This window comes from Pithys albifrons, chromosome 6 (genome assembly GCF_047495875.1).
Source record: "Pithys albifrons albifrons isolate INPA30051 chromosome 6, PitAlb_v1, whole genome shotgun sequence".
Lineage (NCBI taxonomy): Eukaryota > Metazoa > Chordata > Aves > Passeriformes > Thamnophilidae > Pithys > Pithys albifrons.
In genome coordinates this window covers 62,420,089-62,445,756 of record NC_092463.1, presented here as the reverse complement: position 1 = coordinate 62,445,756, position 25,668 = coordinate 62,420,089, and positions in this window count along the sequence as shown.

The window sequence follows — 25,668 nt, the reverse complement described above, 5'->3', positions numbered from 1 at the left end:
CCGGACGGACGAAGATTCCTGCAAGGAAAAAAGGGCCAGGACAGAAAGCGATTGCTCCTTTTCTAGGGTCAATAGGGCCCCATCATTGGCACCTGAGAGCCAAAGGCTGCCGCCTTTTCCCTGGGCGCAAAGCTCGACGGCGCGGGCCACGTGCAGGTCCGGGAAAGTGCCAGTTTTCAGCCCAGAATTCCGGACGGACGAAGATTGCTGCCAGGAAAAAAGGGCCAGAAGAGAAAGCGATTGCTCCTTTTCTAGGGTCAATAGGGCCCCATCATTGGCACCTGAGAGCCAAAGACTGCCGCCTTTTCCCTGGGCGCAAAGCTCGACGGCGCGGGCCACGTGCAGGTCCGGGAAAGTGCCATTTTTCAGCCCAGAATTCCGGACGGACGAAGATTGCTGCCAGGAAAAAAGGGCCAGGACAGAAAGCGATTGCTCCTTTTCTAGGGTCAATAGGGCCCCATCATTGGCACCTGAGAGCCAAAGGCTGCCGCCTTTTCCCTGGGCGCAAAGCTCGACGGCGCGGGCCACGTGCAGGTCCGGGAAAGTGCCATTTTTCAGCCCAGAATTCCGGGCGGACGAAGATTCCTGCCAGGAAAAAAGGGCCAGGACAGAAAGTGATTGCTCCTTTTCTAGGGTCAATAGGGTCCCATCATTGGCACCTGAGAGCCAAAGGCTGCCGCCTTTTCCCTGGGCGCAAAGCTCGACGGCGCGGGCCACGTGCAGGTCCGGGAAAGTGCCATTTTTCAGCTCAGAATTCCGGACGGACGAAGATTGCTGCCAGGAAAAAAGGGCCAGGACAGAAAGCGATTGCTCCTTTTCTAGGGTCAATAGGGCCCCATCATTGGCACCTGAGAGCCAAAGGCTGCCGCCTTTTCCCTGGGCGCAAAGCTCGACGGCGCGGGCCACGTGCAGGTCCGGGAAAGTGCCATTTTTCAGCCCAGAATTCCGGACGGACGAAGATTGCTGCCAGGAAAAAAGGGCCAGGACAGAAAGCCATTGCTCCTTTTCTAGGGTCAATAGGGCCCCATCATTGGCACCTGAGAGCCAAAGGCTGCCACCTTTTCCCTGGGCGCAAAGCTCGACGGCGCGGGCCACGTGCAGGTCCGGGAAAGTGCCATTTTTCAGCCCAGAATTCCGGACGGACGAAGATTGCTGCCAGGAAAAAAGGGCCAGGACAGAAAGCGATTGCTCCTTTTCTAGGGTCAATAGGGCCCCATCATTGGCACCTGAGAGCCAAAGGCTGCCGCCTTTTCCCTGGGCGCAAAGCTCGACGGCGCGGGCCACGTGCAGGTCCGGGAAAGTGCCATTTTTCAGCCCAGAATTCCGGACGGACGAAGATTGCTGCCAGGAAAAAAGGGCCAGGACAGAAAGCGATTGCTCCTTTTCTAGGGTCAATAGGGCCCCATCATTGGCACCAGAGAGCCAAAGGCTGCCGCCTTTTCCCTGGGCGCAAAGCTCAACGGCGCGGGCCACGTGCAGGTCCAGGAAAGTGCCATTTTTCAGCCCAGAATTCCGGACGGACGAAGATTGCTGCCAGGAAAAAAGGGCCAGGACAGAAAGCCATTGCTCCTTTTCTAGGGTCAATAGGGCCCCATCATTGGCACCTGAGAGCCAAAGGCTGCCGCCTTTTCCCTGGGCGCAAAGCTCGACGGCGCGGGCCACGTGCAGGTCCGGGAAAGTGCCATTTTTCAGCCCAGAATTCCGGACGGACGAAGATTGCTGCCAGGAAAAAAGGGCCAGGACAGAAAGCGATTGCTCCTTTTCTAGGGTCAATAGGGCCCCATCATTGGCACCTGAGAGCCAAAGGCTGCCGCCTTTTCCCTGGGCGCAAAGCTCGACGGCGCGGGCCACGTGCAGGTCCGGGAAAGTGCCATTTTTCAGCCCAGAATTCCGGACGGACGAAGATTGCTGCCAGGAAAAAAGGGCCAGGACAGAAAGCCATTGCTCCTTTTCTAGGGTCAATAGGGCCCCATCATTGGCACCTGAGAGCCAAAGGCTGCCGCCTTTTCCCTGGGCGCAAAGCTCGACGGCGCGGGCCACGTGCAGGTCCGGGAAAGTGCCATTTTTCAGCCCAGAATTCCGGACGGACGAAGATTGCTGCCAGGAAAAAAGGGCCAGGACAGAAAGCCATTGCTCCTTTTCTAGGGTCAATAGGGCCCCATCATTGGCACCTGAGAGCCAAAGGCTGCCGCCTTTTCCCTGGGCGCAAAGCTCGACGGCGCGGGCCACGTGCAGGTCCGGGAAAGTGCCATTTTTCAGCCCAGAATTCCGGACGGACGAAGATTGCTGCCAGGAAAAAAGGGCCAGGACAGAAAGCCATTGCTCCTTTTCTAGGGTCAATAGGGCCCCATCATTGGCACCTGAGAGCCAAAGGCTGCCGCCTTTTCCCTGGGCGCAAAGCTCGACGGCGCGGGCCACGTGCAGGTCCGGGAAAGTGCCATTTTTCAGCCCAGAATTCCGGACGGACGAAGATTGCTGCCAGGAAAAAAGGGCCAGGACAGAAAGCCATTGCTCCTTTTCTAGGGTCAATAGGGCCCCATCATTGGCACCTGAGAGCCAAAGGCTGCCGCCTTTTCCCTGGGCGCAAAGCTCGACGGCGCGGGCCACGTGCAGGTCCGGGAAAGTGCCATTTTTCAGCCCAGAATTCCGGACGGACGAAGATTGCTGCCAGGAAAAAAGGGCCAGGACAGAAAGCGATTGCTCCTTTTCTAGGGTCAATAGGGCCCCATCATTGGCACCTGAGAGCCAAAGGCTGCCGCCTTTTCCCTGGGCGCAAAGCTCGACGGCGCGGGCCACGTGCAGGTCCGGGAAAGTGCCATTTTCCAGCCCAGAATTCCAGATAGATGAAGATTGCTGCCAGGAAAAAAGGGCCAGGACAGAAAGCGATTGCTCCTTTTCTAGGGTCAATAGGGCCCCATCATTGGCACCTGAGAGCCAAAGGCTGCCGCCTTTTCCCTGGGCGCAAAGCTCGACGGCGCGGGCCACGTGCAGGTCCGGGAAAGTGCCATTTTTCAGCCCAGAATTCCGGACGGACGAAGATTGCTGCCAGGAAAAAAGGGCCAGGACAGAAAGCGATTGCTCCTTTTCTAGGGTCAATAGGGCCCCATCATTGGCACCTGAGAGCCAAAGGCTGCCGCCTTTTCCCTGGGCGCAAAGCTCGACGGCGCGGGCCACGTGCAGGTCCGGGAAAGTGCCATTTTTCAGCCCAGAATTCCGGACGGACGAAGATTGCTGCCAGGAAAAAAGGGCCAGGACAGAAAGTGATTGCTCCTTTTCTAGGGTCAATAGGGCCCCATCATTGGCACCTGAGAGCCAAAGGCTGCCGCCTTTTCCCTGGGCGCAAAGCTCGACGGCGCGGGCCACGTGCAGGTCCGGGAAAGTGCCATTTTTCAGCCCAGAATTCCGGACGGACGAAGATTCCTGCCAGGAAAAAAGGACCAGGACAGAAAGCGATTGCTCCTTTTCTAGGGTCAATAGGGCCCCATCATTGGCACCTGAGAGCCAAAGGCTGCCGCCTTTTCCCTGGGCGCAAAGCCCGACGGCGCGGGCCACGTGCAGGTTCGGGAAAGTGCCATTTTTCAGCCCAGAATTCCGGACGGACGAAGATTGCTGCCAGGAAAAAAGGGCCAGGAAGGAAAGCGATTGCTCCTTTTCTAGGGTCAATAGGGCCCCATCATTGGCACCTGAGAGCCAAAGGCTGCCGCCTTTTCCCTGGGCGCAAAGCTCGACGGCGCGGGCCACGGGCAGGTCCGGGAAAGTGCCATTTTTCAGCCCAGAATTCCGGACGGACGAAGATTGCTGCCAGGAAAAAAGGGCCAGGACAGAAAGCCATTGCTCCTTTTCTAGGGTCAATAGGGCCCCATCATTGGCACCTGAGAGCCAAAGGCTGCTGCCTTTTCCCTGGGCGCAAAGCTCGACGGCGCGGGCCACGTGCAGGTCCGGGAAAGTGCCATTTTTCAGCCCAGAATTCCGGACGGACGAAGATTGCTGCCAGGAAAAAAGGGCCAGGACAGAAAGCGATTGCTCCTTTTCTAGGGTCAATAGGGCCCCATCATTGGCACCTGAGAGCCAAAGGCTGCCGCCTTTTCCCTGGGCGCAAAGCTCGACGGCGCGGGCCACGGGCAGGTCCGGGAAAGTGCCGTTTTTCAGCCCAGAATTCCGGACGGACGAAGATTGCTGCCAGGAAAAAAGGGCCAGGACAGAAAGTGATTGCTTCTTTTCTAGGGTCAATAGGGCCCCATCATTGGCACCTGAGAGCCAAAGGCTGCCGCCTTTTCCCTGGGCGCAAAGCTCGATGGCGAGGGCCACGTGCAGGTCCGGGAAAGTGACATTTTTCAGCCCAGAATTCCGGACGGACGAAGATTGCTGCCAGGAAAAAAGGGCCAGGACAGAAAGCGATTGCTCCTTTTCTAGGGTCAATAGGGCCCCATCATTGGCACCTGAGAGCCAAAGGCTGCCGCCTTTTCCCTGGGCGCAAAGCTCGACGGCGCGGGCCACGTGCAGGTCCGGGAAAGTGCCATTTTTCAGCCCAGAATTCCGGACGGACGAAGATTCCTGTCAGGAATAAAGGGCCAGGACAGAAAGCGATTGCTCCTTTTCTAGGGTCAATAGGGCCCCATCATTGGCACCTGAGAGCCAAAGGCTGCCGCCTTTTCCCTGGGCGCAAAGCTCGACGGCGCGGGCCACGTGCAGGTCCGGGAAAGTGCCATTTTTCAGCCCAGAATTCCGGACGGACGAAGATTGCTGCCAGGAAAAAAGGGCCAGGACAGAAAGCCATTGCTCCTTTTCTAGGGTCAATAGGGCCCCATCATTGGCACCAGAGAGCCAAAGGCTGCCGCCTTTTCCCTGGGCGCAAAGCTCGACGGCGCGGGCCACGTGCAGGTCCAGGAAAGTGCCATTTTTCAGCCCAGAATTCCGGACGGACGAAGATTGCTGCCAGGAAAAAAGGGCCAGGACAGAAAGCCATTGCTCCTTTTCTAGGGTCAATAGGGCCCCATCATTGGCACCTGAGAGCCAAAGGCTGCCGCCTTTTCCCTGGGCGCAAAGCTCGATGGCGCGGGCCACGTGCAGGTCCGGGAAAGTGCCATTTTTCAGCCCAGAATTCCGGACGGACGAAGATTGCTGCCAGGAAAAAAGGGCCAGGACAGAAAGCGATTGCTCCTTTTCTAGGGTCAATAGGGCCCCATCATTGGCACCTGAGAGCCAAAGGCTGCCGCCTTTTCCCTGGGCGCAAAGCTCGACGGCGCGGGCCACGGGCAGGTCCGGGAAAGTGCCATTTTTCAGCCCAGAATTCCGGACGGACGAAGATTGCTGCCAGGAAAAAAGGGCCAGGACAGAAAGCCATTGCTCCTTTTCTAGGGTCAATAGGGCCCCATCATTGGCACCTGAGAGCCAAAGGCTGCCGCCTTTTCCCTGGGCGCAAAGCTCGACGGCGCGGGCCACGTGCAGGTCCGGGAAAGTGCCATTTTTCAGCCCAGAATTCCGGACGGACGAAGATTGCTGCCAGGAAAAAAGGGCCAGGACAGAAAGCCATTGCTCCTTTTCTAGGGTCAATAGGGCCCCATCATTGGCACCTGAGAGCCAAAGGCTGCCGCCTTTTCCCTGGGCGCAAAGCTCGACGGCGCGGGCCACGTGCAGGTCCGGGAAAGTGCCATTTTTCAGCCCAGAATTCCGGACGGACGAAGATTGCTGCCAGGAAAAAAGGGCCAGGACAGAAAGCCATTGCTCCTTTTCTAGGGTCAATAGGGCCCCATCATTGGCACCTGAGAGCCAAAGGCTGCCGCCTTTTCCCTGGGCGCAAAGCTCGACGGCGCGGGCCACGTGCAGGTCCGGGAAAGTGCCAGTTTTCAGCCCAGAATTCCGGACGGACGAAGATTGCTGCCAGGAAAAAAGGGCCAGGACAGAAAGCGATTGCTCCTTTTCTAGGGTCAATAGGGCCCCATCATTGGCACCTGAGAGCCAAAGGCTGCCGCCTTTTCCCTGGGCGCAAAGCTCGACGGCGCGGGCCACGTGCAGGTCCGGGAAAGTGCCATTTTTCAGCCCAGAATTCCGGACGGATGAAGATTCCTGACAGGAAAAAAGGGCCAGGACAGAAAGCGATTGCTCCTTTTCTAGGGTCAATAGGGCCCCATCATTGGCACCTGAGAGCCAAAGGCTGCCGCCTTTTCCCTGGGCGCAAAGCTCGACGGCGCGGGCCACGTGCAGGTCCGGGAAAGTGCCATTTTCCAGCCCAGAATTCCAGATAGATGAAGATTGCTGCCAGGAAAAAAGGGCCAGGACAGAAAGCGATTGCTCCTTTTCTAGGGTAAATAGGGCCCCATCATTGGCACCTGAGAGCCAAAGGCTGCCGCCTTTTCCCTGGGCGCAAAGCTCGACGGCGCGGGCCACGTGCAGGTCCGGGAAAGTGCCATTTTTCAGCCCAGAATTCCGGACGGACGAAGATTGCTGCCAGGAAAAAAGGGCCAGGACAGAAAGCGATTGCTCCTTTTCTAGGGTCAATAGGGCCCCATCATTGGCACCTGAGAGCCAAAGGCTGCCGCCTTTTCCCTGGGCGCAAAGCTCGACGGCGCGGGCCACGTGCAGGTCCGGGAAAGTGCCATTTTTCAGCCCAGAATTCCGGACGGACGAAGATTGCTGCCAGGAAAAAAGGGCCAGGACAGAAAGTGATTGCTCCTTTTCTAGGGTCAATAGGGCCCCATCATTGGCACCTGAGAGCCAAAGGCTGCCGCCTTTTCCCTGGGCGCAAAGCTCGACGGCGCGGGCCACGTGCAGGTCCGGGAAAATGCCGTTTTTCAGCCCAGAATTCCGGACGGACGAAGATTCCTGCCAGGAAAAAAGGACCAGGACAGAAAGCGATTGCTCCTTTTCTAGGGTCAATAGGGCCCCATCATTGGCACCTGAGAGCCAAAGGCTGCCGCCTTTTCCCTGGGCGCAAAGCTCGACGGCGCGGGCCACGGGCAGGTCCGGGAAAGTGCCATTTTTCAGCCCAGAATTCCGGAGGGACGAAGATTGCTGCCAGGAAAAAAGGGCCAGGACAGAAAGCCATTGCTCCTTTTCTAGGGTCAATAGGGCCCCATCATTGGCACCTGAGAGCCAAAGGCTGCCGCCTTTTCCCTGGGCGCAAAGCTCGACGGCGCGGGCCACGTGCAGGTCCGGGAAAGTGCCATTTTTCAGCCCAGAATTTCGGACGGACGAAGATTCCTGCCAGGAAAAAAGGGCCAGGACAGAAAGTGATTGCTCCTTTTCTAGGGTCAATAGGGCCCCATCATTGGCACCTGAGAGCCAAAGGCTGCCGCCTTTTCCCTGGGCGCAAAGCTCGACGGCGCGGGCCACGTGCAGGTCCGGGAAAATGCCGTTTTTCAGCCCAGAATTCCGGACGGACGAAGATTGCTGCCAGGAAAAACGGGCCAGGACAGAAAGTGATTGCTTCTTTTCTAGGGTCAATAGGGCCCCATCATTGGCACCTGAGAGCCAAAGGCTGCCGCCTTTTCCCTGGGCGCAAAGCTCGATGGCGAGGGCCACGTGCAGGTCCGGGAAAGTGCCATTTTTCAGCCCAGAATTCCGGACGGACGAAGATTGCTGCCAGGAAAAAAGGGCCAGGACAGAAAGCGATTGCTCCTTTTCTAGGGTCAATAGGGCCCCATCATTGGCACCTGAGAGCCAAAGGCTGCCGCCTTTTCCCTGGGCGCAAAGCTCGACGGCGCGGGCCACGTGCAGGTCCGGGAAAGTGCCATTTTTCAGCCCAGAATTCCGGACGGACGAAGATTGCTGCCAGGAAAAAAGGGCCAGGACAGAAAGCGATTGCTCCTTTTCTAGGGTCAATAGGGCCCCATCATTGGCACCTGAGAGCCAAAGGCTGCCGCCTTTTCCCTGGGCGCAAAGCTCGACGGCGCGGGCCACGTGCAGGTCCGGGAAAGTGCCATTTTTCAGCCCAGAATTCCGGACGGACGAAGATTGCTGCCAGGAAAAAAGGGCCAGGACAGAAAGCGATTGCTCCTTTTCTAGGGTCAATAGGGCCCCATCATTGGCACCTGAGAGCCAAAGGCTGCCGCCTTTTCCCTGGGCGCAAAGCTCGACGGCGCGGGCCACGTGCAGGTCCGGGAAAGTGCCATTTTCCAGCCCAGAATTCCAGATAGATGAAGATTGCTGCCAGGAAAAAAGGGCCAGGACAGAAAGCGATTGCTCCTTTTCTAGGGTCAATAGGGCCCCATCATTGGCACCTGAGAGCCAAAGGCTGCCGCCTTTTCCCTGGGCGCAAAGCTCGACGGCGCGGGCCACGTGCAGGTCCGGGAAAGTGCCATTTTTCAGCCCAGAATTCCGGACGGACGAAGATTGCTGCCAGGAAAAAAGGGCCAGGACAGAAAGTGATTGCTCCTTTTCTAGGGTCAATAGGGCCCCATCATTGGCACCTGAGAGCCAAAGGCTGCCGCCTTTTCCCTGGGCGCAAAGCTCGACGGCGCGGGCCACGTGCAGGTCCGGGAAAGTGCCATTTTTCAGCCCAGAATTCCGGACGGACGAAGATTCCTGCCAGGAAAAAAGGACCAGGACAGAAAGCGATTGCTTCTTTTCTAGGGTCAATAGGGCCCCATCATTGGCACCTGAGAGCCAAAGGCTGCCGCCTTTTCCCTGGGCGCAAAGCTCGACGGCGCAGGCCAGGTGCAGGTCCGGGAAAGTGCCATTTTTCAGCCCAGAATTCCGGACGGACGAAGATTGCTGCCAGGAAAAAAGGGCCAGGACAGAAAGCGATTGCTCCTTTTCTAGGGTCAATAAGGCCCCATCATTGGCACCTGAGAGCCAAAGGCTGCCGCCTTTTCCCTGGGCGCAAAGCTCGACGGCGCGGGCCACGTGCAGGTCCGGGAAAGTGCCATTTTTCAGCCCAGAATTCCGGACGGACGAAGATTGCTGCCAGGAAAAAAGGGCCAGGACAGAAAGCCATTGCTCCTTTTCTAGGGTCAATAGGGCCCCATCATTGGCACCTGAGAGCCAAAGGCTGCCGCCTTTTCCCTGGGCGCAAAGCTCGACGGCGCGGGCCACGTGCAGGTCCGGGAAAGTGCCATTTTTCAGCCCAGAATTCCGGACGGACGAAGATTCCTGCCAGGAAAAAAGGGCCAGGACAGAAAGCGATTGCTCCTTTTCTAGGGTCAATAGGGCCCCATCATTGGCACCTGAGAGCCAAAGGCTGCCGCCTTTTCCCTGGGCGCAAAGCTCGACGGCGCGGGCCACGTGCAGGTCCGGGAAAGTGCCATTTTTCAGCCCAGAATTCCGGACGGACGAAGATTGCTGCCAGGAAAAAAGGGCCAGGACAGAAAGCCATTGCTCCTTTTCTAGGGTCAATAGGGCCCCATCATTGGCACCTGAGAGCCAAAGGCTGCCGCCTTTTCCCTGGGCGCAAAGCTCGACGGCGCGGGCCACGTGCAGGTCCGGGAAAGTGCCATTTTTCAGCCCAGAATTCCGGACGGACGAAGATTGCTGCCAGGAAAAAAGGGCCAGGACAGAAAGCGATTGCTCCTTTTCTAGGGTCAATAAGGCCCCATCATTGGCACCTGAGAGCCAAAGGCTGCCGCCTTTTCCATGGGCGCAAAGCTCGACGGCGCGGGCCACGTGCAGGTCCGGGAAAGTGCCATTTTTCAGCCCAGAATTCCGGACGGACGAAGATTGCTGCCAGGAAAAAAGGGCCAGGACAGAAAGCGATTGCTCCTTTTCTAGGGTCAATAGGGCCCCATCATTGGCACCTGAGAGCCAAAGGCTGCCGCCTTTTCCCTGGGCGCAAAGCTCGACGGCGCGGGCCACGTGCAGGTCCGGGAAAGTGCCATTTTTCAGCCCAGAATTCCGGACGGACGAAGATTGCTGCCAGGAAAAAAGGGCCAGGACAGAAAGCGATTGCTCCTTTTCTAGGGTCAATAGGGCCCCATCAATGGCACCTGAGAGCCAAAGGCTGCCGCCTTTTCCCTGGGCGCAAAGCTCGACGGCGCGGGCCACGTGCAGGTCCGGGAAAGTGCCATTTTTCAGCCCAGAATTCCGGACGGACGAAGATTGCTGCCAGGAAAAAAGGGCCAGGACAGAAAGCCATTGCTCCTTTTCTAGGGTCAATAGGGCCCCATCATTGGCACCTGAGAGCCAAAGGCTGCCGCCTTTTCCCTGGGCGCAAAGCTCGACGGCGCGGGCCACGTGCAGGTCGGGGAAAGTGCCATTTTTCAGCCCAGAATTCCGGACGGACGAAGATTGCTGCCAGGAAAAAAGGGCCAGGACAGAAAGCGATTGCTCCTTTTCTAGGGTCAATAGGGCCCCATCATTGGCACCTGAGAGCCAAAGGCTGCCGCCTTTTCCCTGGGCGCAAAGCTCGACGGCGCGGGCCACGTGCAGGTCGGGGAAAGTGCCATTTTTCAGCCCAGAATTCCGGACGGACGAAGATTGCTGCCAGGAAAAAAGGGCCAGGACAGAAAGCGATTGCTCCTTTTCTAGGGTCAATAGGGCCCCATCATTGGCACCTGAGAGCCAAAGGCTGCCGCCTTTTCCCTGGGCGCAAAGCTCGACGGCGCGGGCCACGTGCAGGTCCGGGAAAGTGCCATTTTTCAGCCCAGAATTCCGGACGGACGAAGATTCCTGCCAGGATAAAAGAGCCAGGACAGAAAGCGATTGCTCCTTTTCTAGGGTCAATAGGGCCCTATCATTGGCACCTGAGAGCCAAAGGCTGCCGCCTTTTCCCTGGGCGCAAAGCTCGACGGCGCGGGCCACGTGCAGGTCCGGGAAAGTGCCATTTTTCAGCCCAGAATTCCGGACGGACGAAGATTGCTGCCCGGAATAAAGGGCCAGGACAGAAAGCCATTGCTCCTTTTCTAGGGTCAATAGGGCCCCATCATTGGCACCTGAGAGCCAAAGGCTGCCGCCTTTGCCCTGGGCACAAAGCTCGACGGCGCGGGCCACGTGCAGTTCCGGGAAAGTGCCATTTTTCAGCCCAGAATTCCGGACGGACGAAGATTGCTGCCAGGAAAAAAGGGCCAGGACAGAAAGCGATTGCTCCTTTTCTAGGGTCAATAGGGCCCCATCATTGGCACCTGAGAGCCAAAGGCTGCCGCCTTTTCCCTGGGCGCAAAGCTCGACGGCGCGGGCCAGGTGCAGGTCCGGGAAAGTGCCATTTTTCAGCCCAGAATTCCGGACGGACGAAGATTCCTGCCACGATAAAAGAGCCAGGACAGAAAGCGATTGCTCCTTTTCTAGGGTCAATAGGGCCCCATCATTGGCACCTGAGAGCCAAAGGCTGCCGCCTTTTCCCTGGGCGCAAAGCTCGACGGCGCGGGCCACGTGCAGGTCCAGGAAAGTGCCATTTTTCAGCCCAGAATTCCGGACGGACGAAGATTCCTGCAAGGAAAAAAGGGCCAGGACAGAAAGCGATTGCTCCTTTTCTAGGGTCAATAGGGCCCCATCATTGGCACCTGAGAGCCAAAGGCTGCCGCCTTTTCCCTGGGCGCAAAGCTCGACGGCGCGGGCCACGTGCAGGTCCGGGAAAGTGCCATTTTTCAGCCCAGAATTCCGGACGGACGAAGATTGCTGCCAGGAAAAAAGGGCCAGGACAGAAAGCCATTGCTCCTTTTCTAGGGTCAATAGGGCCCCATCATTGGCACCTGAGAGCCAAAGGCTGCCGCCTTTTCCCTGGGCGCAAAGCTCGACGGCGCGGGCCACGTGCAGGTCCAGGAAAGTGCCATTTTTCAGCCCAGAATTCCGGACGGACGAAGATTGCTGCCAGGAAAAAAGGGCCAGGACAGAAAGCCATTGCTCCTTTTCTAGGGTCAATAGGGCCCCATCATTGGCACCTGAGAGCCAAAGGCTGCCGCCTTTTCCCTGGGCGCAAAGCTCGATGGCGCGGGCCACGTGCAGGTCCGGGAAAGTGCCATTTTTCAGCCCAGAATTCCGGACGGACGAAGATTGCTGCCAGGAAAAAAGGGCCAGGACAGAAAGCGATTGCTCCTTTTCTAGGGTCAATAGGGCCCCATCATTGGCACCTGAGAGCCAAAGGCTGCCGCCTTTTCCCTGGGCGCAAAGCTCGACGGCGCGGGCCACGGGCAGGTCCGGGAAAGTGCCATTTTTCAGCCCAGAATTCCGGACGGACGAAGATTGCTGCCAGGAAAAAAGGGCCAGGACAGAAAGCCATTGCTCCTTTTCTAGGGTCAATAGGGCCCCATCATTGGCACCTGAGAGCCAAAGGCTGCCGCCTTTTCCCTGGGCGCAAAGCTCGACGGCGCGGGCCACGTGCAGGTCCGGGAAAGTGCCATTTTTCAGCCCAGAATTCCGGACGGACGAAGATTGCTGCCAGGAAAAAAGGGCCAGGACAGAAAGCCATTGCTCCTTTTCTAGGGTCAATAGGGCCCCATCATTGGCACCTGAGAGCCAAAGGCTGCCGCCTTTTCCCTGGGCGCAAAGCTCGACGGCGCGGGCCACGTGCAGGTCCGGGAAAGTGCCATTTTTCAGCCCAGAATTCCGGACGGACGAAGATTGCTGCCAGGAAAAAAGGGCCAGGACAGAAAGCCATTGCTCCTTTTCTAGGGTCAATAGGGCCCCATCATTGGCACCTGAGAGCCAAAGGCTGCCGCCTTTTCCCTGGGCGCAAAGCTCGACGGCGCGGGCCACGTGCAGGTCCGGGAAAGTGCCAGTTTTCAGCCCAGAATTCCGGACGGACGAAGATTGCTGCCAGGAAAAAAGGGCCAGGACAGAAAGCGATTGCTCCTTTTCTAGGGTCAATAGGGCCCCATCATTGGCACCTGAGAGCCAAAGGCTGCCGCCTTTTCCCTGGGCGCAAAGCTCGACGGCGCGGGCCACGTGCAGGTCCGGGAAAGTGCCATTTTTCAGCCCAGAATTCCGGACGGATGAAGATTCCTGACAGGAAAAAAGGGCCAGGACAGAAAGCGATTGCTCCTTTTCTAGGGTCAATAGGGCCCCATCATTGGCACCTGAGAGCCAAAGGCTGCCGCCTTTTCCCTGGGCGCAAAGCTCGACGGCGCGGGCCACGGGCAGGTCCGGGAAAGTGCCATTTTCCAGCCCAGAATTCCAGATAGATGAAGATTGCTGCCAGGAAAAAAGGGCCAGGACAGAAAGCGATTGCTCCTTTTCTAGGGTAAATAGGGCCCCATCATTGGCACCTGAGAGCCAAAGGCTGCCGCCTTTTCCCTGGGCGCAAAGCTCGACGGCGCGGGCCACGTGCAGGTCCGGGAAAGTGCCATTTTTCAGCCCAGAATTCCGGACGGACGAAGATTGCTGCCAGGAAAAAAGGGCCAGGACAGAAAGCGATTGCTCCTTTTCTAGGGTCAATAGGGCCCCATCATTGGCACCTGAGAGCCAAAGGCTGCCGCCTTTTCCCTGGGCGCAAAGCTCGACGGCGCGGGCCACGTGCAGGTCCGGGAAAGTGCCATTTTTCAGCCCAGAATTCCGGACGGACGAAGATTGCTGCCAGGAAAAAAGGGCCAGGACAGAAAGTGATTGCTCCTTTTCTAGGGTCAATAGGGCCCCATCATTGGCACCTGAGAGCCAAAGGCTGCCGCCTTTTCCCTGGGCGCAAAGCTCGACGGCGCGGGCCACGTGCAGGTCCGGGAAAATGCCGTTTTTCAGCCCAGAATTCCGGACGGACGAAGATTCCTGCCAGGAAAAAAGGACCAGGACAGAAAGCGATTGCTCCTTTTCTAGGGTCAATAGGGCCCCATCATTGGCACCTGAGAGCCAAAGGCTGCCGCCTTTTCCCTGGGCGCAAAGCTCGACGGCGCGGGCCACGGGCAGGTCCGGGAAAGTGCCATTTTTCAGCCCAGAATTCCGGAGGGACGAAGATTGCTGCCAGGAAAAAAGGGCCAGGACAGAAAGCCATTGCTCCTTTTCTAGGGTCAATAGGGCCCCATCATTGGCACCTGAGAGCCAAAGGCTGCCGCCTTTTCCCTGGGCGCAAAGCTCGACGGCGCGGGCCACGTGCAGGTCCGGGAAAGTGCCATTTTTCAGCCCAGAATTTCGGACGGACGAAGATTCCTGCCAGGAAAAAAGGGCCAGGACAGAAAGCCATTGCTCCTTTTCTAGGGTCAATAGGGCCCCATCATTGGCACCTGAGAGCCAAAGGCTGCCGCCTTTTCCCTGGGCGCAAAGCTCGACGGCGCGGGCCACGTGCAGGTCCGGGAAAATGCCGTTTTTCAGCCCAGAATTCCGGACGGACGAAGATTGCTGCCAGGAAAAAAGGGCCAGGACAGAAAGTGATTGCTTCTTTTCTAGGGTCAATAGGGCCCCATCATTGGCACCTGAGAGCCAAAGGCTGCCGCCTTTTCCCTGGGCGCAAAGCTCGATGGCGAGGGCCACGTGCAGGTCCGGGAAAGTGCCATTTTTCAGCCCAGAATTCCGGACGGACGAAGATTGCTGCCAGGAAAAAAGGGCCAGGACAGAAAGCGATTGCTCCTTTTCTAGGGTCAATAGGGCCCCATCATTGGCACCTGAGAGCCAAAGGCTGCCGCCTTTTCCCTGGGCGCAAAGCTCGACGGCGCGGGCCACGTGCAGGTCCGGGAAAGTGCCATTTTTCAGCCCAGAATTCCGGACGGACGAAGATTCCTGACAGGAAAAAAGGGCCAGGACAGAAAGCCATTGCTCCTTTTCTAGGGTCAATAGGGCCCCATCATTGGCACCTGAGAGCCAAAGGCTGCCGCCTTTTCCCTGGGCGCAAAGCTCGACGGCGCGGGCCACGTGCAGGTCCGGGAAAGTGCCATTTTTCAGCCCAGAATTCCGGACGGACGAAGATTCCTGACAGGAAAAAAGGGCCAGGACAGAAAGCGATTGCTCCTTTTCTAGGGTCAATAGGGCCCCATCATTGGCACCTGAGAGCCAAAGGCTGCCGCCTTTTCCCTGGGCGCAAAGCTCGACGGCGCGGGCCACGTGCAGGTCCGGGAAAGTGCCATTTTCCAGCCCAGAATTCCAGATAGATGAAGATTGCTGCCAGGAAAAAAGGGCCAGGACAGAAAGCGATTGCTCCTTTTCTAGGGTCAATAGGGCCCCATCATTGGCACCTGAGAGCCAAAGGCTGCCGCCTTTTCCCTGGGCGCAAAGCTCGACGGCGCGGGCCACGTGCAGGTCCGGGAAAGTGCCATTTTTCAGCCCAGAATTCCGGACGGACGAAGATTGCTGCCAGGAAAAAAGGGCCAGGACAGAAAGTGATTGCTCCTTTTCTAGGGTCAATAGGGCCCCATCATTGGCACCTGAGAGCCAAAGGCTGCCGCCTTTTCCCTGGGCGCAAAGCTCGACGGCGCGGGCCACGTGCAGGTCCGGGAAAGTGCCATTTTTCAGCCCAGAATTCCGGACGGACGAAGATTCCTGCCAGGAAAAAGGGCCAGGACAGAAAGCGATTGCTTCTTTTCTAGGGTCAATAGGGCCCCATCATTGGCACCTGAGAGCCAAAGGCTGCCGCCTTTTCCCTGGGCGCAAAGCTCGACGGCGCAGGCCAGGTGCAGGTCCGGGAAAGTGCCATTTTTCAGCCCAGAATTCCGGACGGACGAAGATTGCTGCCAGGAAAAAAGGGCCAGGACAGAAAGCGATTGCTCCTTTTCTAGGGTCAATAAGGCCCCATCATTGGCACCTGAGAGCCAAAGGCTGCCGCCTTTTCCCTGGGCGCAAAGCTCGACGGCGCGGGCCACGTGCAGGTCCGGGAAAGTGCCATTTTTCAGCCCAGAATTCCGGACGGACGAAGATTGCTGCCAGGAAAAAAGGGCCAGGACAGAAAGCCATTGCTCCTTTTCTAGGGTCAATAGGGCCCCATCATTGGCACCTGAGAGCCAAAGGCTGCCGCCTTTTCCCTGGGCGCAAAGCTCGACGGCGCGGGCCACGTGCAGGTCCGGGAAAGTGCCATTTTTCAGCCCAGAATTCCGGACGGACGAAGATTCCTGCCAGGAAAAAAGGGCCAGGACAGAAAGCGATTGCTCCTTTTCTAGGGTCAATAGGGCCCCATCATTGGCACCTGAGAGCCAAAGGCTGCCGCCTTTTCCCTGGGCGCAAAGCTCGACGGCGCGGGCCACGTGCAGGTCCGGGAAAGTGCCATTTTTCAGCCCAGAATTCCGGACGGACGAAGATTGCTGCCAGGAAAAAAGGGCCAGGACAGAAAGCCATTGCTCCTTTTCTAGGGTCAATAGGGCCCCATCATTGGCACCTGAGAGCCAAAGGCTGCCGCCTTTTCCCTGGGCGCAAAGCTCGACGGCGCGGGCCACGTGCAGGTCCGGGAAAGTGCCATTTTTCAGCCCAGAATTCCGGACGGACGAAGATTGCTGCCAGGAAAAAAGGGCCAGGACAGAAAGCGATTGCTCCTTTTCTAGGGTCAATAAGGCCCCATCATTGGCACCTGAGAGCCAAAGGCTGCCGCCTTTTCCCTGGGCGCAAAGCTCGACGGCGCGGGCCACGTGCAGGTCCGGGAAAGTGCCATTTTTCAGCCCAGAATTCCGGACGGACGAAGATTGCTGCCAGGAAAAAAGGGCCAGGACAGAAAGCGATTGCTCCTTTTCTAGGGTCAATAGGGCCCCATCATTGGCACCTGAGAGCCAAAGGCTGCCGCCTTTTCCCTGGGCGCAAAGCTCGACGGCGCGGGCCACGTGCAGGTCCGGGAAAGTGCCATTTTTCAGCCCAGAATTCCGGACGGACGAAGATTGCTGCCAGGAAAAAAGGGCCAGGACAGAAAGCGATTGCTCCTTTTCTAGGGTCAATAGGGCCCCATCAATGGCACCTGAGAGCCAAAGGCTGCCGCCTTTTCCCTGGGCGCAAAGCTCGACGGCGCGGGCCACGTGCAGGTCCGGGAAAGTGCCATTTTTCAGCCCAGAATTCCGGACGGACGAAGATTGCTGCCAGGAAAAAAGGGCCAGGACAGAAAGCCATTGCTCCTTTTCTAGGGTCAATAGGGCCCCATCATTGGCACCTGAGAGCCAAAGGCTGCCGCCTTTTCCCTGGGCGCAAAGCTCGACGGCGCGGGCCACGTGCAGGTCGGGGAAAGTGCCATTTTTCAGCCCAGAATTCCGGACGGACGAAGATTGCTGCCAGGAAAAAAGGGCCAGGACAGAAAGCGATTGCTCCTTTTCTAGGGTCAATAGGGCCCCATCATTGGCACCTGAGAGCCAAAGGCTGCCGCCTTTGCCCTGGGCGCAAAGCTCGACGGCGCGGGCCACGTGCAGGTCGGGGAAAGTGCCATTTTTCAGCCCAGAATTCCGGACGGACGAAGATTGCTGCCAGGAAAAAAGGGCCAGGACAGAAAGCGATTGCTCCTTTTCTAGGGTCAATAGGGCCCCATCATTGGCACCTGAGAGCCAAAGGCTGCCGCCTTTTCCCTGGGCGCAAAGCTCGACGGCGCGGGCCACGTGCAGGTCCGGGAAAGTGCCATTTTTCAGCCCAGAATTCCGGACGGACGAAGATTCCTGCCAGGATAAAAGAGCCAGGACAGAAAGCGATTGCTCCTTTTCTAGGGTCAATAGGGCCCTATCATTGGCACCTGAGAGCCAAAGGCTGCCGCCTTTTCCCTGGGCGCAAAGCTCGACGGCGCGGGCCACGTGCAGGTCCGGGAAAGTGCCATTTTTCAGCCCAGAATTCCGGACGGACGAAGATTGCTGCCCGGAATAAAGGGCCAGGACAGAAAGCCATTGCTCCTTTTCTAGGGTCAATAGGGCCCCATCATTGGCACCTGAGAGCCAAAGGCTGCCGCCTTTGCCCTGGGCACAAAGCTCGACGGCGCGGGCCACGTGCAGTTCCGGGAAAGTGCCATTTTTCAGCCCAGAATTCCGGACGGACGAAGATTGCTGCCAGGAAAAAAGGGCCAGGACAGAAAGCGATTGCTCCTTTTCTAGGGTCAATAGGGCCCCATCATTGGCACCTGAGAGCCAAAGGCTGCCGCCTTTTCCCTGGGCGCAAAGCTCGACGGCGCGGGCCACGTGCAGGTCCGGGAAAGTGCCATTTTTCAGCCCAGAATTCCGGACGGACGAAGATTCCTGCCACGATAAAAGAGCCAGGACAGAAAGCGATTGCTCCTTTTCTAGGGTCAATAGGGCCCCATCATTGGCACCTGAGAGCCAAAGGCTGCCGCCTTTTCCCTGGGCGCAAAGCTCGACGGCGCGGGCCACGTGCAGGTCCAGGAAAGTGCCATTTTTCAGCCCAGAATTCCGGACGGACGAAGATTCCTGCAAGGAAAAAAGGGCCAGGACAGAAAGCGATTGCTCCTTTTCTAGGGTCAATAGGGCCCCATCATTGGCACCTGAGAGCCAAAGGCTGCCGCCTTTTCCCTGGGCGCAAAGCTCGACGGCGCGGGCCACGTGCAGGTCCGGGAAAGTGCCATTTTTCAGCCCAGAATTCCGGACGGACGAAGATTGCTGCCAGGAAAAAAGGGCCAGGACAGAAAGCCATTGCTCCTTTTCTAGGGTCAATAGGGCCCCATCATTGGCACCTGAGAGCCAAAGGCTGCCGCCTTTTCCCTGGGCGCAAAGCTCGACGGCGCGGGCCACGTGCAGGTCCGGGAAAGTGCCATTTTTCAGCCCAGAATTCCGGACGGACGAAGATTGCTGCCAGGAAAAAAGGGCCAGGACAGAAAGCCATTGCTCCTTTTCTAGGGTCAATAGGGCCCCATCATTGGCACCTGAGAGCCAAAGGCTGCCGCCTTTTCCCTGGGCGCAAAGCTCGACGGCGCGGGCCACGTGCAGGTCCGGGAAAGTGCCATCCTTCAGCCCAGAATTCCGGACGGACGAAGATTGCTGCCAGGAAAAAAGGGCCAGGACAGAAAGCGATTGCTCCTTTTCTAGGGTCAATAGGGCCCCATCATTGGCACCTGAGAGCCAAAGGCTGCCGCCTTTTCCCTGGGCGCAAAGCTCGACGGCGCGGGCCACGTGCAGGTCCGGGAAAGTGCCATTTTTCAGCCCAGAATTCCAGATAGACGAAGATTCCTGCAAGGAAAAAAGGGCCAGGACAGAAAGCGATTGCTCCTTTTCTAGGGTCAATAGGGCCCCATCATTGGCACCTGAGAGCCAAAGGCTGCCGCCTTTTCCCTGGGCGCAAAGCTCGACGGCGCGGGCCAGGTGCAGGTCCGGGAAAGTGCCATTTTTCAGCCCAGAATTCCGGACGGACGAAGATTCCTGCCACGATAAAAGAGCCAGGACAGAAAGCGATTGCTCCTTTTCTAGGGTCAATAGGGCCCCATCATTGGCACCTGAGAGCCAAAGGCTGCCGCCTTTTCCCTGGGCGCAAAGCTCGACGGCGCGGGCCACGTGCAGGTCCAGGAAAGTGCCATTTTTCAGCCCAGAATTCCGGACGGACGAAGATTCCTGCAAGGAAAAAAGGGCCAGGACAGAAAGCGATTGCTCCTTTTCTAGGGTCAATAGGGCCCCATCATTGGCACCTGAGAGCCAAAGGCTGCCGCCTTTTCCCTGGGCGCAAAGCTCGACGGCGCGGGCCACGTGCAGGTCCGGGAAAGTGCCATTTTTCAGCCCAGAATTCCGGACGGACGAAGATTGCTGCCAGGAAAAAAGGGCCAGGACAGAAAGCCATTGCTCCTTTTCTAGGGTCAATAGGGCCCCATCATTGGCACCTGAGAGCCAAAGGCTGCCGCCTTTTCCCTGGGCGCAAAGCTCGACGGCGCGGGCCACGTGCAGGTCCGGGAAAGTGCCATTTTTCAGCCCAGAATTCCGGACGGACGAAGATTGCTGCCAGGAAAAAAGGGCCAGGACAGAAAGCCATTGCTCCTTTTCTAGGGTCAATAGGGCCCCATCATTGGCACCTGAGAGCCAAAGGCTGCCGCCTTTTCCCTGGGCGCAAAGCTCGACGGCGCGGGCCACGTGCAGGTCCGGGAAAGTGCCATCCTTCAGCCCAGAATTCCGGACGGACGAAGATTGCTGCCAGGAAAAAAGGGCCAGGACAGAAAGCGATTGCTCCTTTTCTAGGGTCAATAGGGCCCCATCATTGGCACCTGAGAGCCAAAGGCTGCCGCCTTTTCCCTGGGCGCAAAGCTCGACGGCGCGGGCCACGTGCAGGTCCGGGAAAGTGCCATTTTTCAGCCCAGAATTCCGGACGGACGAAGATTGCTGCCAGGAAAAAAGGGCCAGGACAGAAAGCGATTGCTCCTTTTCTAGGGTCAATAGGGCCCCATCATTGGCACCTGAGAGCCAAAGGCTGCCGCCTTTTCCCTGGGCGCAAAGCTCGACGGCGCGGGCCAGGTGCAGGTCCGGGAAAGTGCCATTTTTCAGCCCAGAATTCCGGACGGACGAAGATTGCTGCCAGGAAAAAAGGGCCAGGACAGAAAGCGATTGCTCCTTTTCTAGGGTCAATAAGGCCCCATCATTGGCACCTGAGAGCCAAAGGCTGCCGCCTTTTCCCTGGGCGCAAAGCTCGACGGCGCGGGCCACGTGCAGGTCCGGGAAAGTGCCATTTTTCAGCCCAGAATTCCGGATGGACGAAGATTGCTGCCAGGAAAAAAGGGCCAGGACAGAAAGCCATTGCTCCTTTTCTAGGGTCAATAGGGCCCCATCATTGGCACCTGAGAGCCAAAGGCTGCCGCCTTTTCCCTGGGCGCAAAGCTCGACGGCGCGGGCCACGTGCAGGTCCGGGAAAGTGCCATTTTTCAGCCCAGAATTCCGGACGGACGAAGATTGCTGCCAGGAAAAAAGGGCCAGGACAGAAAGCCATTGCTCCTTTTCTAGGGTCAATAGGGCCCCATCATTGGCACCTAAGAGCCAAAGGCTGCCGCCTTTTCCCTGGGCGCAAAGCTCGACGGCGCGGGCCACGTGCAGGTCGGGGAAAGTGCCATTTTTCAGCCCAGAATTCCGGACGGACGAAGATTGCGGCCAGGAAAAAAGGGCCAGGACAGAGAGCGATTGCTCCTTTTCTAGGGTCAATAGGGCCCCATCATTGGCACCTGAGAGCCAAAGGCTGCCGCCTTTTCCCTGGGCGCAAAGCTCGACGGCGCGGGCCACGTGCAGGTCCGGGAAAGTGCCATTTTTCAGCCCAGAATTCCGGACGGACGAAGATTGCTGCCAGGAAAAAAGGGCCAGGATAGAAAGCGATTGCTCCTTTTCTAGGGTCAATAGGGCCCCATCATTGGCACCTGAGAGCCAAAGGCTGCCGCCTTTTCCCTGGGCGCAAAGCTCGACGGCGCGGGCCACGTGCAGGTCCGGGAAAGTGCCATTTTTCAGCCCAGAATTCCGGACGGACGAAGATTGCTGCCAGGAAAAAAGGGCCAGGACAGAAAGCCATTGCTCCTTTTCTAGGGTCAATAGGGCCCCATCATTGGCACCTGAGAGCCAAAGGCTGCCGCCTTTTCCCTGGGCGCAAAGCTCGACGGCGCGGGCCACGTGCAGGTCCGGGAAAGTGCCATTTTTCAGCCCAGAATTCCGGACGGACGAAGATTGCTGCCAGGAAAAAAGGGCCAGGACAGAAAGCGATTGCTCCTTTTCTAGGGTCAATAAGGCCCCATCATTGGCACCTGAGAGCCAAAGGCTGCCGCCTTTTCCATGGGCGCAAAGCTCGACGGCGCGGGCCACGTGCAGGTCCGGGAAAGTGCCATTTTTCAGCCCAGAATTCCGGACGGACGAAGATTGCTGCCAGGAAAAAAGGGCCAGGACAGAAAGCGATTGCTCCTTTTCTAGGGTCAATAGGGCCCCATCATTGGCACCTGAGAGCCAAAGGCTGCCGCCTTTTCCCTGGGCGCAAAGCTCGACGGCGCGGGCCACGTGCAGGTCCGGGAAAGTGCCATTTTTCAGCCCAGAATTCCGGACGGACGAAGATTGCTGCCAGGAAAAAAGGGCCAGGACAGAAAGCGATTGCTCCTTTTCTAGGGTCAATAGGGCCCCATCATTGGCACCTGAGAGCCAAAGGCTGCCGCCTTTTCCCTGGGCGCAAAGCTCGACGGCGCGGGCCACGTGCAGGTCCGGGAAAGTGCCATTTTTCAGCCCAGAATTCCGGACGGACGAAGATTGCTGCCAGGAAAAAAGGGCCAGGACAGAAAGCCATTGCTCCTTTTCTAGGGTCAATAGGGCCCCATCATTGGCACCTGAGAGCCAAAGGCTGCCGCCTTTTCCCTGGGCGCAAAGCTCGACGGCGCGGGCCACGTGCAGGTCCGGGAAAGTGCCATTTTTCAGCCCAGAATTCCGGACGGACGAAGATTGCTGCCAGGAAAAAAGGGCCAGGACAGAAAGCCATTGCTCCTTTTCTAGGGTCAATAGGGCCCCATCATTGGCACCTGAGAGCCAAAGGCTGCCGCCTTTGCCCTGGGCGCAAAGCTCGACGGCGCGGGCCACGTGCAGGTCGGGGAAAGTGCCATTTTTCAGCCCAGAATTCCGGACGGACGAAGATTGCTGCCAGGAAAAAAGGGCCAGGACAGAAAGCCATTGCTCCTTTTCTAGGGTCAATAGGGCCCCATCATTGGCACCTGAGAGCCAAAGGCTGCCGCCTTTTCCCTGGGCGCAAAGCTCGACGGCGCGGGCCACGTGCAGGTCCGGGAAAGTGCCATTTTTCAGCCCAGAATTCCGGACGGACGAAGATTGCTGCCAGGAAAAAAGGGCCAGGACAGAAAGCCATTGCTCCTTTTCTAGGGTCAATAGGGCCCCATCATTGGCACCTGAGAGCCAAAGGCTGCCGCCTTTTCCCTGGGCGCAAAGCTCGACGGCGCGGGCCACGTGCAGGTCCGGGAAAGTGCCATTTTTCAGCCCAGAATTCCGGACGGACGAAGATTGCTGCCAGGAAAAAAGGGCCAGGACAGAAAGCGATTGCTCCTTTTCTAGGGTCAATAGGGCCCCATCATTGGCACCTGAGAGCCAAAGGCTGCCGCCTTTTCCCTGGGCGCAAAGCTCGACGGCGCGGGCCAGGTGCAGGTCCGGGAAAGTGCCATTTTTCAGCCCAGAATTCCGGACGGACGAAGATTGCTGCCAGGAAAAAAGGGCCAGGACAGAAAGCCATTGCTCCTTTTCTAGGGTCAATAGGGCCCCATCATTGGCACCTGAGAGCCAAAGGCTGCCGCCTTTTCCCTGGGCGCAAAGCTCGACGGCGCGGGCCACGTGCAGGTCCGGGAAAGTGCCATTTTTCAGCCCAGAATTCCGGACGGACGAAGATTGCTGCCAGGAAAAGAGGGCCAGGACAGAAAGCCATTGCTCCTTTTCTAGGGTCAATAGGGCCCCATCATTGGCACCTGAGAGCCAAAGGCTGCCGCCTTTTCCCTGGGCGCAAAGCTCGACGGCGCGGGCCACGTGCAGGTCCGGGAAAGTGCCATTTTTCAGCCCAGAATTCCGGACGGATGAAGATTGCTGCCAGGAAAAGAGAGCCAGGACAGAAAGCGATTGCTCCTTTTCTAGGGTCAATAGGGCCCCATCATTGGCACCTGAGAGCCAAAGGCTGCCGCCTTTTCCCTGGGCGCAAAGCTCGACGGCGCGGGCCACGTGCAGGTCTGGGAAAGTGCCATTTTTCAGCCCAGAATTCCGGACGGACGAAGATTGCTGCCAGGAAAAAAGACCAGGACAGAAAATGATTGCTCCTTTTCTAGGGTCAATAGGGCCCCATCATTGGCACCTGAGAGCCAAAGGCTGCCGCCTTTTCCCTGGGCGCAAAGCTCGACGGCGCGGGCCACGTGCAGGTCCGGGAAAGTGCCATTTTTCAGCCCAGAATTCCGGACGGACGAAGATTGCTGCCAGGAAAAAGGGCCAGGACAGAAAGCCATTGCTCCTTTTCTAGGGTAAATAGGGCCCCATCATTGGCATGTGAGAGCCAAAGGCTGCCGCCTTTTCCCTGGGCGCAAAGCTCGACGGCGCGGGCCACGTGCAGGTCCGGGAAAGTGCCATTTTTCAGCCCAGAATTCCGGACGGACGAAGATTGCTGCCAGGAAAAAAGGGCCAGGACAGAAAGCCATTGCTCCTTTTCTAGGGTCAATAGGGCCCCATCATTGGCACCTGAGAGCCAAAGGCTGCCGCCTTTTCCCTGGGCGCAAAGCTCGACGGCGCGGGCCACGTGCAGGTCCGGGAAAGTGCCATTTTTCAGCCCAGAATTCCGGACGGACGAAGATTGCTGCCAGGAAAAAAGGGCCAGGATAGAAAGCGATTGCTCCTTTTCTAGGGTCAATAGGGCCCCATCATTGGCACCTGAGAGCCAAAGGCTGCCGCCTTTTCCCTGGGCGCAAAGCTCGACGGCGCGGGCCACGTGCAGGTCCGGGAAAGTGCCATTTTTCAGCCCAGAATTCCGGACGGACGAAGATTGCTGCCAGGAAAAAAGGGCCAGGACAGAAAGCGATTGCTCCTTTTCTAGGGTCAATAGGGCCCCATCATTGGCACCTGAGAGCCAAAGGCTGCCGCCTTTTCCCTGGGCGCAAAGCTCGACGGCGCGGGCCACGTGCAGGTCCGGGAAAGTGCCATTTTTCAGCCCAGAATTCCGGACGGACGAAGATTGCTGCCAGGAAAAAAGGGCCAGGACAGAAAGCGATTGCTCCTTTTCTAGGGTCAATAGGGCCCCATCATTGGCACCTGAGAGCCAAAGGCTGCCGCCTTTTCCATGGGCGCAAAGCTCGACGGCGCGGGCCACGTGCAGGTCCGGGAAAGTGCCATTTTTCAGCCCAGAATTCCGGACGGACGAAGATTGCTGCCAGGAAAAAAGGGCCAGGACAGAAAGCGATTGCTCCTTTTCTAGGGTCAATAGGGCCCCATCATTGGCACCTGAGAGCCAAAGGCTGCCGCCTTTTCCCTGGGCGCAAAGCTCGACGGCGCGGGCCACGTGCAGGACGGGGAAAGTGCCATTTTTCAGCCCAGAATTCCGGACGGACGAAGATTGCTGCCAGGAAAAAAGGGCCAGGACAGAAAGCCATTGCTCCTTTTCTAGGGTCAATAGGGCCCCATCATTGGCACCTGAGAGCCAAAGGCTGCCGCCTTTTCCCTGGGCGCAAAGCTCGACGGCGCGGGCCACGTGCAGGTCCGGGAAAGTGCCATTTTTCAGCCCAGAATTCCGGACGGACGAAGATTGCTGCCAGGAAAAAAGGGCCAGGACAGAAAGCCATTGCTCCTTTTCTAGGGTCAATAGGGCCCCATCATTGGCACCTGAGAGCCAAAGGCTGCCGCCTTTTCCCTGGGCGCAAAGCTCGACGGCGCGGGCCACGGGCAGGTCCGGGAAAGTGCCATTTTTCAGCCCAGAATTCCGGACGGACGAAGATTGCTGCCAGGAAAAAAGGGCCAGGACAGAAAGCCATTGCTCCTTTTCTAGGGTCAATAGGGCCCCATCATTGGCACCTGAGAGCCAAAGGCTGCCGCCTTTTCCCTGGGCGCAAAGCTCGACGGCGCGGGCCACGTGCAGGTCCGGGAAAGTGCCATTTTTCAGCCCAGAATTCCGGACGGACGAAGATTGCTGCCAGGAAAAAAGGGCCAGGACAGAAAGCCATTGCTCCTTTTCTAGGGTCAATAGGGCCCCATCATTGGCACCTGAGAGCCAAAGGCTGCCGCCTTTTCCCTGGGCGCAAAGCTCGACGGCGCGGGCCACGTGCAGGTCCGGGAAAGTGCCATTTTTCAGCCCAGAATTCCGGACGGACCAAGATTCCTGCCAGGAAAAGAGGGCCAGGACAGAAAGCGATTGCTCCTTTTCTAGGGTCAATAGGGCCCCATCATTGGCACCTGAGAGCCAAAGGCTGCCGCCTTTTCCCTGGGCGCAAAGCTCGACGGCGCGGGCCACGTGCAG